This window comes from Fistularia commersonii, chromosome 36 (assembly GCF_037954325.1).
Source record: "Fistularia commersonii isolate RoL2024-O1a breed Wild chromosome 36, RoL_Fcom_v1.0, whole genome shotgun sequence".
Taxonomy (NCBI): Eukaryota; Metazoa; Chordata; class Actinopteri; order Syngnathiformes; family Fistulariidae; genus Fistularia; species Fistularia commersonii.
Window position 1 is genome coordinate 3,780,831 of NC_141319.1, and position 13,830 is coordinate 3,794,660.

The 13,830-nt window shown below is 47.2% G+C and overlaps 1 protein-coding gene across 14 annotated transcripts in view; it reads left to right on the forward strand.

The window, feature by feature from the left end:
• The window catches only part of nrxn3b (neurexin 3b), a 302,281-nt gene that overhangs the window by 225,026 nt on the left and 63,425 nt on the right, over positions 1–13,830 (forward strand). The gene's annotated exons all lie outside the window — the stretch shown is intronic.

Below are 13,830 nucleotides of genomic sequence, written 5' to 3' on the forward strand. Positions count from 1 at the left end.
CTCCTTTATGAAGCTACGTGTATTTACGCGGTCGTTAAGGGAAGCCGTACATCGAAATCGAAATCGCCGTGCCGCAGATGTGGGTTTTAGGCGGATGGGAGAAGCGGGCGGCCGGTTTGTTGCTGACGCCGTGCAAAGAAAAAAAAAAAAAAAAAGATGTGAGGTGCAGGAGGAGGAGGAGGAGGAGGAGGAGGAGGAGGAGCTAGCGTCACCGAAGCAGATTGAAAGTCTTTTTCTTCTTAAAGAGCTCCCCTCATCTCCTGAGTGCCGGCCATGTGGTGAAGAAACGCGGCCATCTGCTCGGGGAAGATGAGACGGAGAACATGTGTGTGTGAGAGTGTGTGTGTGTGTGTGTGTGCAGGTCAGTGGGAGAAAGTAGAGCGGTATGAAAAGTAATAAAGATGTACGACAAATAGCGCGTGCAGCGACGGAGGGCCTCCTCGCCATGAGGTTGCGAACAGACGAAATAATCGCGGGTGAAGAAATTTTTTAATTTTCCTCTTTAAGCGATCGTGGAACAGCGATCGAGGAGACGGTCGCCAGCGTCTCACGGCCCAGATTAATTCATTGATGGGAAATAAAAAAAAAACGGCGGTTCGGCCAAGTCGTTTGAGGCGGCGTCCCGTTTAAGGGGGATAAAGTTAATGACGCCGTGCGCTTTTTTCATGGATTCACGGCCGATTGGCCGGTCGTGCGCAAATGCCAACGTCGAATTTGCTACTAAACAAGAAGCCTGAGCAAAACAATGTAACAATAAACGTAATATACGTTCAGCGTTTCCGCCTCCAAGGTCAGATTCCTTTGGAGACGTTCATTATTGTCTAGATGTGTGAATGACTGGTTGTATGTTTCTATCTGGCGTCTGAATGAGAGGTTGAATGAGGTGCATCTGTGCTTCCACATCCTCACCCTCTCATGTCACGCCCTGACTCTGCTGTCGTTTTTATCCTCGTTGGTCCCAGCCCGCACGCATCCTGTCGCTTTTTGCGTATTTATTTTATTCTTCTTATTGCGTATAGTCACACTTTTCATATTGTCATTTAGTTTCGGTTGTCTATTTTTCACCCTTGCCGTTCCATTCTGTTGTCCATTCTTATGCCCGATGTTATTCTCCCTGCTGTCTATTTATTCGTGGATGTCTATTTTCTGTCTCTCTATATTCATATTTATTTTTTTACGCTGCTGTGACAAAAGAATTTCCCCTATGGGGATCAATAAAGTTTATCTTATCTTAATGGTTGCACGTCTACAAAGGACGGCATCATGAGCGAGCGAGAGAAAAATGAATGAGTGAGGCTGAATTATATGTCTATATCAGAGACGTGGGGTGAGGTTCATGGCTGGTAGCTTGCTATTGCTAATTTTGTTATTATTTGTCATTCCGAGTAGTAAGAAGGATCCCTGGGATCACCAGTGTTCCCCAGCATGAGGCACTGTCACTGCGTGCCTCACTTAATGTCTCTTCCCAGTCGTTTTATGATCGCTCAGCACAAGAAAAACGTTACAGTTGTTGATGAAAAACATTAAACGCATCAGCTAAACTATGGAAATTTAGTTCATATATCAAAAGTGTTTGAATATTTTAATAATGACATCCACAGAGACAGCAATACGGTCTCAGTGCATAGCATGCCAGCACAGTTAGCATAATCATTACGCAATCCATAGAGGACTCAGGTGGTTGCCGTGTCAGCGCACGTCTCTTCAAATTTGTAGGGTAAATGTGAATTTATTTTCAGCGATTTTTGAAATGGTGAAGTTAAGTGGAAAATAACTTAATAGTACAAATCACTGAATAAATATTTTTTCTTTCCATGATGACAGGTGAGGCCCGGCCTCTCCTGCCTCTACTGACTGCACGTCACGGATCTGTATGAAATAAGAATGTGTCTAAGTGGCGTGTGAATGAGAGGATGAACAGCTTTATGTCTCTATATGACACGTGAATGGTTGTATATCTCTATATAAGTGAGAGAATGAGTGGTTGCATGTCTCAAAATGACGTGTGAATGAGAGGGTGAATGGTCATTTTTAATGAGTAAATGTGTGGTTTTCACCCACTGGCAACCGATCCAAGGTGAACTGCAGCCAGGTTAAACGAGTCCAGGATAAACGCTGTAGATTATGAAGGAATAAATGAAAAGCAAAATGCTGCGAGGATCGCTGCTGTTGAAGCACGAGGCAAACCGGAGGACGGGTTCAGGGCGTCTTGCAGGCGCAGATGGGCTGCGGCGCTCTGGTGGCGTTCACGTCCGGTTCCGGACCGGTGGTTAATTCGACCTCGGGGGGGTCACGCGCCAAAAAAACGCCGGCTCATTTGGCCGAGACGGCAAACACCGAAACGACGGCGTGACAAACACCACCTCGGCTCTGCGGCGCCCGCCATTAATTCCAGCGGCAGGCGTGGTCATAAATCAGCCACTTCCGCCCGGAAGACCGATGCTTAAACGTTACGCCGACTATCCCAGGTGATTCATCCGGAGGATCAGGACACGTTAGACCCGGGAGCTGAGATCTTCGGCTTCTCCTCGTACCTCCTCCTCGCGGTCAACGCTCGGAACGGAAAAAAAACGAACGCGTTTTCATTCCTTCGAGTTCTCCCGTCATCTCAGCGAGTCTCGCACTTCCAGGGTGTTACTTTTATTTTCTGTCCTGAGGCTCCAGAGACGTTCAAAGTTATTAGCCTAAATCATATAACACCTCCACCGTGGGAATTCAAATTAAAAAAAAGAACCTCGAGATGATCTTTTTTTTGTATTCATCTTATTATTATCAATAATTCTTATTGTTATGCACCCAAGCAAAATGAGGAAATGGAAATTGCCGAATGCTGAAAACAGGAGTATAAAGATTTGTGTTTCTTTTAGTTTCTTACTATTATCCTCTAAATCCAAAACCGACGTGACGATGGTGAAAATCAGGCCAACAATCTGACCCGATTTTGAGTTTTTTCGATAATTTACCCCGAGGTCCTGTTGCAGGCGTTGGGGTTTTAGCCGCAGGGAATTGATTTTTTGACACCAACCTGTAAGCCTGAGATGCATTAGCTTAGCTTACCTGCTAACCATTAATATTAAAAATAATAATGTGAATGATTACATTTTTGAAGCCCTGTTTAGAAGAAACGTAGGACGTGATGAATTAACATATTGATAATAATGTAAATAATAATACGTTTTATTTAAGGCTCCTTACTCGACACCCATGGACACCATCCGGACATATACATATAAACAATACACTTTTAAAACGAACAATAAAAAAACAATAAAAGTGACAAAATATAAAAAAAAATAATAATAATTCTTTCATCGTGCACGCAGGGTCGTGTGCGTGCAGGAGCCTCTCCCAGCTGTTGGGCGAGAAGCAGGGTGCAACCCGGATGAAAGGGCATTACGATAATCCAACCAAAAACAATGGATTTTTGCATCCTTTAGCAGGTCTGACCTTCGCCGTGGGGACACAACACAAGATTTGTAGACCGATTTTACCCACAATTCATAGCGCTTGTTTGAATCTGAAGGAATTTTTGGTGGAAAGAGATGATAAGAATTAGCGGGAATATAAAATAGATAAGAGTTTATTGATCCCCATTGGGGAAATTCATTTGTCAAAGCAATGCAACAATAACAATATCAATAAATATGAATATCGCTATAAATAGAAGAGACAAGTGACAACAACAACAACTAGAGCAAGGATAAAATTAGATAACCAAAATGACAGCAACAGGGATAGAAATCGATAAACAGAATGACAACAACATCGGCGACAGTGATAAAAACAGATCACGAAAATAACAACAAGGATAAGAATAGATCACAGAATGAAAGCAACAACAAGGGTGAGAATAGAAAAACAAAATGACAGCAACAGGGATAGAAATAGATAACGGAGTGTATATCGAGTCAACGGTGGCGCAATGGTTAGCGTTTCCGCCGCGGGTCAACAAGGAGGCTCATCGGAGACCAGAAATGACCCAGATCTGTAAATGACCGAGTGAACGTTTGTCTTTCTCGTCATTTTTCAACAGGGTTACATCAAGTCTACGTCAACATCTGTATCAACCGTAACCTAAAGTGGAGTTTGTGTGTTTCACGTCTTTCTGCTGTAAATGGGATATCGTGTACTTCCACCGACGCTACTCGAGGTGACGGTTTCAGATTCGGCGAAAAATGACGAGAAGGGGGTTCTGATGCGTCCGATTTTGACGCTATGGGAGTTTGAATGTGCTGGGTTTTCACGTGGATGAATAAGTGAACAGATGGATGAACTAACGAAGGAAGAAATGCATGAAAACAGTCGATGCGATCAGTGGAGGAGGTAGAAAGCTACAATAACAACGGCTAGCAATTCGCTTATCCTCCAAGCTCCCAGCGTGAACTCCGGGTCTTCTCGGAATCTGTAACCATGGTGACAACTGCCCCATGCATCCACGGCCCCGAGCTGGAAAAAAGACGACCCCTTTATCGTGCCGGTGGAAAGATAGCATCCTAAATACATCACCGCAGGGATTCACACCGTCGTCCGGTGTCAGATGGGGAGTCGTTGTCGAAAAGGTGACTCGGCCCCGCCGGTCCGATAATCATCGTCTCCGCCTCGGCGGAATTCGCCGATAACCAGCTCTCGCCGGCTGCCGGTCTGTTCCAATGAGCTTAATGTTTGGTTTTCAGAAACGTTCCGGTTTTATCGACCCACGCGGAAACCGTTAAAAGTCAATTCCGATTTAAGGCCATCTCATATTTTCCCCTCGACAAGCCGCCGCCGAATGATTTTCCCCAATTCCGTCTGCTTGGTTTAAAATGATTCCGTCAAATTCCTCCGTTGCCATTGTCTTCAGATACTGCGCATTTCCATTCGTCCGAATCTTCATTTCGTCGGTCCCGCGGTGCGGCGTGTGTTTCACCGCGCCGCACACGAACGTCTCAGCAAGTTTTTCGTTCAATGATTAAATAGACCTTGAGGGAATATTTAAGAGGATAACTCACCTCCTCTCTGGTTGGGTACCTTTGGGCGCATTTACAAGAAACACTCTGTGAATGGCTATTACTTCCCCGAAATGTCTTCGGATAGTAAATCACGAGGTACTTCCGCCTAGAAGCGAGAAGATCCCCGTCCCGTTCCAATCGGTTCTTTTTCTCCTCCTGAAATGGCGTTGGATCCGGGTGGAACCCGGCCTCTCGTTCCGGTGTCATCCGGGACGGAAAAGACCATCCGCGAGGCGGAGAAGCACGGCGGCGAGCGAACGGAAGAAACGAATGAATAAATCATTATCTCGGGTGTGGCTCTTACCGCGGCGTATTTTTAATTTGAATAATTATTCCGGCGGCAAAATCTGAAAGACTTCCTATCGGCCCTGAATAAACGCTCTCTTGCCAAAGGCCCGTGGCGATTACCTTCGCCGCCGCAATTAATCAACCAGAAGGCCAACAGTTACCCTGTCATTTCTCTAATGGCTGAACGTACGAGGTGGCTGTCTGCCGCCTAATGACGTACTTTATAGCTGGAAAGATTTTATTCTGGTACATTTAGATAGCGCTAATGTAGCACACACACACACACGAGGACAGGCCAACTTGGGCCGAAAGAGCGCTGACCCTCGGCGACGTGAGCATGTCGAGGACCGGAAAGCCCCCGAAAATGGTCGCCGACGCTCCGAAGGACTTTTGGCTGGAGAACGCGGATATTGCTAAACAACGTTGTGGGGAATTGCTGAGGAAGAAAGGGACAAGGGAAGGGAAAGCTCTCTGGCCATGAAAACGACAATGACCGCGTCAGCAAAATAACGCTAACTTGAGCGTGAGCGTAGCATCTCGGTCAACCCGAGTGATGGAACACCAGGTGAAACAAAAGAAGAGCGAGAGGAGGCGGAGCTTGTTGAAATGTTGACTCTAGCACTCGTTTGTAACTCTGTTCATGTGAATCCAGTGTCAATAAGTCGGGAATTTAAGGGACCCTCTGTGACTCGTAGTCTCGGATCCTGGTTGAGGTTTGTCATCCATAATGCAATGTACATGGATTTAAATACTGATCAATATTTTTTGATTTCTCTTCACAAATACTCAAGATTATGACTGCAGGAAATCAGCATCTTTCACCAAGACAGAGCAGCGCAATCCCTCCGCTTTAGTTTCTTTGCGATTCGCCATCGCTGTGCGGGAAAACAAGCGGCGGCTCAACGGTTCGCGACACAGCGAGGATTCCAAGCGGATAATCCAACTTTTTCTGTCGGCTTTTTTTGTAACTGACACTTGCGACAAAGAATCGGAATGAGGATGGAAGTTTGAAAAAAATGTGCTATAAAAATGTGCTTCAAAAAGAGATGCTTAATTTAAGCAGAAACGTCAGTTCGGTATGTTTGAAATGGCGATTTCCAATTCCTTTGTGTCGACTAACTCCGCTAACTCTGAGTGGATGAAAGTTTTCGCACCTTGCGCTTCCAAAGGGCTTTAGCATTCACCCGTTCACACACATGGAAGGCAACAGCCGCCATTTAGCAAGCGCTAACCATTTTACATGCAGATAGGAGGAGCCGGGAATGGACGGGACGATGGAAGGTTGTTAAGCTAACTTAGCAACAGCTGCACCAGTTAAACCGCTAAAGCCGCATCTAAAACGACTGGGTTATCAATAAAGCAACATGGATGGACAGGGAGTTTAGCTGATGACGTGTCCATATGATGGAGGAGTGTGTTGGGAAGGGAAAAATCTCCATTCCCTCGTGACGAACGCATGAATAGTTGTGTTAAAAGTTTAGCTGATTCCTGCAACCTGTCCTCCATGATGTCTTTCTTTTCCCCGTCTCTTCCTCACATGCGCCTCCATCCCGCCGCCCCCGCCGCCGCTGACAGACATAATTTAAGATGTTTGATGTACCTGAGCACGCCGGCGCATTTATGGCCCCCAACAAGTTCCTCTTCGTCTGCAGAGAGATAGATATTTTCCCCGGTTCGGGGGCTTATGGCCTCTGATAGCATTAAAGCTTCTTATTTGACTTCCCATTTCCTCCCCCGCCCTCCTTCCCACGTCTCACGCTTATGTGTTGCTGTTTGGGGGAGCGATTTCATGCGCAGCACGCGGCGCACATTACGCTAACTTTGTTGATCCGGGCGCCGATTCCATTTCATAATCCTCTAACGCTTCATCATTCGAACGGTATAAAAAAATAAATAACGTGGGCGTTATTTCACCTGCCTGTTATTAAGTCCCGTGGTGACGGAGGGGGAAAAACACAGCGACGACCCGCCCGTGACAAGGTCAGTATATAAAGGAGTTATTAGCGCAGTTCCTTCCCCCGCGGGGACGTTGACGCCGACATATCGACTTCTCCGTATTGAGCCGATGTTTGCGAGCTTAACCTTTTACGTACTCGCTGTTTAGACGCACCGCAGAAGCGTTTTCACCCACGTAGAGCGAAGGTACAGAAGTTGCCGTGATGCAGAACACGTGGCAGTGAGACCGCATAGTTCACGATCAATATAGTGGATTGTTATTTACCATGCACCGCGTTTGGGTGACGCCTCGGCACCAACTTCATTAAGCACGTTTTTCGAACGGAAAATAAGACACTAAGCGCGACACCTTCGCAGGGGGAGAAAGCAAAAGCCGTCATGTAAATGTCGCGGCGGCGTTTAGTAGAGAACTGGATAGTTTTATTTATTTCCTATTCAGAAATATGTACTACCAGCAATGGGGATTTACTGCCGCACTTCAGTAAGTGATCTTGCAAATCGAAGTGGAGACATTTAACCCTCTTATTATGTTGAGGGTCAATTTGACCCATTTCACCCATTGACCCAATGGGTGAAATTGACCCTTAACATAATATGAGGGTTAAAAACACCTAAATAAAATCTAAAGGAGGCGGTGCATTGGTTAGCGCAGGGGTCGGCAACCCGCGGCTCCTTTCACCTTTATACTGCGGCTCCGAGTGGCTTGGGAAAATAAATAACAAATATTTAATTGAAGCGTATTTCATTTGTGTTAATTCCTTTTTTTAACTTTTAGTTCTAAGTTGGAAGATTATTGTGATCTTGAAATATTAGATATAATAACATTTATTATTTTTCGCCGCTCAAAATAACGTCACACTCGCGGAAGCCGGTATACCCGCCGGCCGGTAAAGTCCCGATTTGCAGATGCTGTGCGCAGAAGTTCAGGAGCAGAAGTTCCATAAACCAGGTAAAATAAATATTTATGAAGATATTTTGCAAATATTTATTTTTTATTGTTTACTGACACAGTGGTTTTTTTCCCGATTTATTTCTAAAATTCAGGTCAAGGCTCTGCTGAACACTCTGAAAGCCTTAAAGCTCAAAATGAGTTCATTACATAACTAAAATTTAATTTTCTCTTTAATACTTTGTGAATTTCAGAAGCAACACACTACACACTTGTTTATACAAAGTGTAAAGGTAATAAAAAGCAATATATACGGTGATACCTTTATTTTAGACGTCAAAAAGTAATTGCGGCTCCCAGTGTTTTCTTTTCCGAGGAAACCGGGTCCAAACGGAGGATTGAGGATTGAATGGTCGCACATTTCGTGTCGTGTTGGATCTTTCCAAACGCAAGTGGTGCAAAGACGATGTTTGTGACCGGTGAAAGACGGCGAGCGACAGATTGGAGGGCTGCGTTGGAATCAGGCTCCGTCAGTAATCCGGAGCCCCGGCGGTTCCAGACTGGAGCGGGTTCGCAATTTATCAACATTCAGTAAAAAATGAGTCACGGATAATTGGGGCCTTTGGGGGTCCGGGACCTCCGGGGCTGTTTCTCATCTCCATGCTGTCATAAATTACTGAACTAATTTAATTTGATTTATTTTATTCATCTTTTTCCGAGCCCGACCTACCTCTATGTGATTATAATCGAGCATTTAACAACTCTGTATGTGTGTGTGTGTGTGTGTGTGTGTGTGTGTGTGTGTGTGGGGTCACTTTCGACTTCAAACTCCCCACTTCCTGTTGATGGTGCCCAAGTTCACTTGGTAATAATGAATCTACTTATTATGTTTGTTTGATTTAATTGCATAAATGTGCAAGCTGAGCAAAAGGAAGAAAAAAAAATGAAATAACCGATTTAAAAACATTTCCTCTCCGGTGTCGCCGCGGCTAACGGGCTAATGAGGGACGACGACGTTTGTTTCTTCCCCCCCGACCCGCCTCGGGGTCATTAATAATTACATTCGCCTGGAGCCGAAAACCGCCTCGGCTGAAACGCCGGGAAAAAAAAGACGCCCGGACACACATAAATTGCACATTACAGAGAAAACCTCTTTTTGGGATCGTGTATTTCCTCGAACAGCGTACGCATGGATACACACACACGTACACACACACGCAATGCAGATGGGAAACACACTCTATTCATCTCCCGCTTCCATAAACACACACCGACATGCTCCTGTCCATTTGTTCTTCCCCCGCTCCCTCTCTCTCGACTAAGCTCCTTTGTACACACACACCCACGTCTACACACACACACACACACACGCGTGCATTTCGTTAGACGCCGATGAAAAATTCTCCCATGCTACACCGACGCTCCGAACGTGATATTAGCACGCTTTAGCGGAACCCACCCGTCGGCCATGAGCGTTAGCCGAAGCTGCTCCGGGGTCTGCAGACCCACGCCGGACACATCCCTTAAAAAATATATAGCTCGCTAGTTGGGATAAACAAACAAACTTCGCGCCGCCACCGGTTCCCGACGTGCGCGCCCCTCCTCCCCCGGGATTTCACCACCTCGTGCCTGTACACGAATCCCATTCTCGCGGCGGCGACGAGGGAGACGGAGAATGGCAAGCGCAAAGCGGGGCGGCGGAGCGAAATGTTAGTGTCGTGTGCTTCTGCAAGTCCGCCTCAAATGCCAGGCTGGCATTTGATGTGTCTAATAATAATCACTGGTATCAATAAGATGTAACACCCAAGAAAGAGTACCAGAGATGCACTGTTTGCTTTAAGAGTGCTACGGATACAGTGTTTGCTTTAAGAATCTTGATGGAGAAGTACGGAGAAGGTCAGATGGGGTGCCTTTGAGTGCGTTGTGCCTTTGCATATCAGGAAAAAGCATCCGACAGTGCGCAGAGGAGGAGCCTATGGTTGCGTAAGGAAGTCTGGAGCGGCAACGGAGTATGTAAGGGTGGTGCAGGACATGTATGGCAGCTCTGAGACGGTGAGGTTCACGGCGGAGGTGGGACTTCATCGGGGATCAGCGTCGAGCGCCTTCTTGTTTGCGGCGGTGATGGATGGACCGACAGATGAGGTTAGACAGGAATATCGCTGATCACGATGTTTCGCAGATGACACTGTGATCTATAATCAGAGCAGGGAGCAGCTGGAGGAACATCCAGAGAGGTGGAGCTATGCTCTGGAAAGGAGAATAGCGGTAGTTAGTCATGGTTGTGTGAATGAGAGGAACTGTGAGGCTCCAGGGAGTGGAGATAAAGAAGGTGAAAGATGGATTTTGGGTCTTTGGGTCGACCGTCCAGAGTAATGGAAAGCTGAGGAAGAGGTGAAGAAACGTGTACAAGCAGGTGGGAGCGGCTTGAGGAAAGCATCAGGGGTGATAAAAGAGTATAATCCAGAACGAAAGGAAACTTGGAGACGTCACGGACGGGAGCAGCCGCGTTGTTTGGTTCGGAAACACCGAGGAGGAAGAGCCGGAGGCGGCGGAGATGAAAATGTCGAGGTTCTCTTTGGGAGCAAGAAGGATGGATAGGATCGAGGGAGGAGTCCATCAGGAGGATTAGATGTTCCGGAGATAAAGTCAGACTGAGATGGTTCGGACTCGGACAGATGAGGGACGGTGAAGATCTGGAGGTTGGAGGCCTGGAGGAAGATTCATAAACGGAGAGGTAGAAGAGAGAGGTAGATCATTCGTCTGAGGTCTGTTTAAAGTCTTTTTTCTTTTTTTTTTTCGCCCCGGCTTTTCTCACATCACACACACCCGTTATTGTCACACGACGACCTCTTGTCCCCGCCGGAGCCGTCACCAATCATCGCTGCTCAGAGACCGCCGGGGTTACATCGATCCCAAGCTTTTTTTATTTTTTATTTATTTTTTCTCCAGCCGGGGGGGGGAACCTGAACAAACAGCGGAAGAGAATAACGGCGGCGCGTTAAGATTCAGCGCAGCGTTTTAGAATTCAGCGCGGGGTCAGAGTAAACCCGGCCTCAGAAGGGTCTCGGCACACGAGTGCGTCGGATGTGAGGATCCCGCCACCTGCTTCGTGATTTGGTTGAAATTCAGCCGCAGTGGAGTGGCGGCCTCATACCGGGAGGCCCCGACCCAACTTTTCGCAATTTCAAGAACCGGGTTGTTTTTTTCCTGCATTCGGACGGCGGAGGAACCGTTGAGCTCTGCTCCCGGGACCGTTTCAGCTCCGATTCTGAGGAAGGGTCTTCAAGTTTTATATCCGGTTACTGACAGAAAAGTGTAAGTGTAAAAGTGTAATTTCTTATGGGTACAGCATCAACAAGCGATTTAAGGAAAAACCAGGTGTTATCGCTTAGAGTTCTTCTATTAATTGCACATAAAATGATCACGGTAAACTGGCTCAAACCCCACCCACCTACCCTGGACCAGCGGCGTCAGAGGCTTAAGGATGGAAACTGCATGGAACGCATAACAGCAAACTTACGACTTCAGACAGGCCTATATCTTGACAAATGGGCACCCATTAAAAAAATATTTGGAGAGTTGACGATATTATCTCTATTTGACTGAGTTAGATTTTTTTTTTTTTTTTTTTTTTTTTAGTTTTATTTTATTTTTCGCTTGCTAGTGAGGAAATAAGTGACCTATAAAGAATATTGTATAATATGTATCTTGTTATGAGGTTTTGTAAGAATGTGTGTGACTCTGTTGAGGAACCTGTTCTAATAAATGTTCAAAAAGAAAAGTGTAAGACGCCTTCAGCTCGAAATTCTTCTCCGGTAAGCGAGCATTTGCTGCGTCCTATAAACCCCGTCATTAACTGATGTCGTACTTATATTTATCGCCGGTTCTGTCCTTTTTGTCACAAGTAAACAGCTGAGAGGTAGTTTTTAAAGATGGCGCTCCGCAGCGCGCAAGAAGTATCCGCCAATGGGCGCGGCTTACGTCGAGCGCTTACGTCGCACAAACACACTTCCTCGGTGTTCGGTTTTCGGTGATTGGTGGTTTGTTTCTGGTCGCGCCGCTGAAGGTGCACGTCGAATGCGAAACTGGAAGGTACCACCAGCGGAGGCTAGTTCCTGGAGCTACATCTGAGCCGGACGGTTCTTGGAGCTGAGTTCCAAGAACTTTCCCGTCTGAAAGCGGCTATTGTCGCCGTCTCAGGAGGATTTCATCTTCCACCCAGCCCCCCCTGTCATTCATCACAGCGACACTGAACCCTTTACGTCGTTGCGGATATTCCACAATATGAAATGGAAAACCCCGAAACTGGTTATTTTGCAACTTTGCCACAATCCGGTCATTTTCCGCCGCTGGTGGTTCGGGGGGGGGGGGAACGGCAGAGAAAAGAGGCTGTTTAATAGCCGCCGCTGGAGAGCTCGGCTCAAACTAATGAAGTGCTTCCGTGATCCGGAGTCGGCGGAGGTGTTTTCTTACACACCGGGGCGAGCTGCCGTCTCAGCTAACTCCTAAATCCCACCGGCGCTAACCTGCTACAGCCACTCTCTGCTCCCTTACCCGTCTCTCGCCTCAGCCCGCCGCGGGACAAAGGACGCACCGGATGGCGGCAACAATACGGGGGATTGGGTGGAGGTGGGTGGGGTGGCGGGGGGGGGGCAAAGAAAGCGATTCACATTTTTAGCAAATTGACTCCCCTCGGGATTACGGGCATGAATTGGAGCGGAGTGGGTAGAGTTGGGTTGCGCGCCTGCTCGCATGCTAAACGTCAACATCGGCGGGATAAATCTCGTGGAGGGAAAGAGGTTGGGAGGGGGGAAAGAGATCTCCAACCTTCAACTTCCTGTGAAGGCACGGGATTCGGCTCTGCAGACGCATTCGGCGAGGATTAACGCGAGGCGGGTTCCTTCCCCTCCTTCCCGAGAGAACTCGAAAGTCGGTAACCTGCCTTTTACCGAGCTCTCGTTTGTATTTTCCGTAATCCGTCAACCCAACTCACCGCAGTTATCGACTCCACTTCCTCTCACGAAGCTCGGATCATCCGGAAACTGACCACTCGGGGGGGGGGGGGGGCGGACGTCTTACGGAATTATTACCGAGCCGGAGGTCACGGAGTGTGTGGCCTCTCTCGATCCCCGGATGTTCCGGCCAGACAAGGACGTGGCGGCTTTAACCGCCCGCCTCCTCGGCCTCCCGAACACTGGGCCTTCACCCCGCCGAGTCCGATCGCTTCTGGTGTTGTGCAAATAAAAAAAAGGCTTTTTTTTTGGTTTCTTAAAAAAAAAAAAAAAAAAAACAGGGCTCCATTTTTCTTTGGATTTCGCCGGAGGTGGAGGAGAAAACCGGGGAGGTTGGAAGCCGCGGGAATTTTTTCTGTGACTCTTGAAAGTGCAAGAGAGATTGACCCTCTTCAAGACTCCTAGTGTGTGTTTTTTGTTTGTGCGCATGTGTGTGTGTGTGTGTGTGTGTGTGTGTGCGCGCCTCCCTCTGGTTCTGCGGCTTCTCGTGTCTCGAAGAAAAACAAAATGAGCAGACGATTTCTGCAAACCCGTAATCTGGCGCTGGCACTGGTTCAGGAAGAAGCGATCTTTTCAAAATTACAGTCAGATGTTGGTTGGATGAAACCCGCGCACCCTTCGGCCGACGGGGATGCGCGACCTTCGACCTTTTCACCCTGGTGATCTCAGTGGCGGTTCAAAGGTCACAGCTGAGGGG